An 824-nucleotide genomic window follows, 5' to 3' on the forward strand; every position below is an offset into this window, starting at 1 on the left:
TTTTTTTTCATTTTGAGAGCAGGTACTGTTTATTAAGCTGAGGAGACTCGAAAAATAATCATGGTAGACACCTTAGTTCATTCTTCTAATAAGCCTGTTGATCTGGTCCTCCCTGTTGCCAGCATCTCCACCTTCTACAAAATGGGTGGTCTTTTTCTTCATTCCACCTCGTGGAGAAGATAATTTGAAGGGCCACAGGAAGTTATTTGCCTCTTTGAAGCGTTTTCCAACAGTATAGATCTCATGAATCAGATCCTCCATGCAGATGATGCCATATTTACCAAGAGATCGAGCAATCAAAGCGTTATCTGTCAAAGCAATTCGCTTCTTATTGATTTTGCCATAACCACGCTTGTAGATTAGCTCATTTACTGACTTCAGATTGGGGTACCCCCATGCAATATATGGTTCTACAATCCTCAGCATGTTAATCGAAGCTTTGTTGAGCTTCGCAAAGGTTCCATTGAAGATTTGACGAAGGTGAAGAAGCTGCAATACCTTTCGGACCTTTGAGCTCACACCATTGATACCTCTGATCCTGATGACAAATGCTAATTTGGGTTCAGCAGGTACATAGAAGTTGCCAGCTTTTCTTGCCATCCTCGCCATTCGAATTTCAGTTCTGTACATCTGACTATATTCCTTGTGATAGTGCTTCGCTTTTTCATAGATAAGCTTCCTCCTTGCCTTTCGAAGCATCTTTTGGGCAAACTTCTTTCTCAGGCGCTTGATCTTCAGCTCTGCGAAATTCCATTCCTTCGCTTTTTCTTAAGGGTTTCTGGCACAGCAGGATCCTTCTTCTTCTTCTCTTCTGCACCCTCCAT

At 42.0% G+C, this 824-nt stretch overlaps 1 pseudogene across 1 annotated transcript; it reads right to left on the reverse strand.

Moving 5' to 3' along the window:
* On the reverse strand, positions 1–824 carry LOC108538966 (60S ribosomal protein L7 pseudogene; annotated as a pseudogene). The gene has a single exon (XR_001888237.1). The product of XR_001888237.1 is annotated as a 60S ribosomal protein L7 pseudogene (transcript).

Source organism: Rhinopithecus bieti, unplaced genomic scaffold, assembly GCF_001698545.2.
Source record: "Rhinopithecus bieti isolate Rb0 unplaced genomic scaffold, ASM169854v2 scaffold_17182, whole genome shotgun sequence".
NCBI lineage: Eukaryota > Metazoa > Chordata > Mammalia > Primates > Cercopithecidae > Rhinopithecus > Rhinopithecus bieti.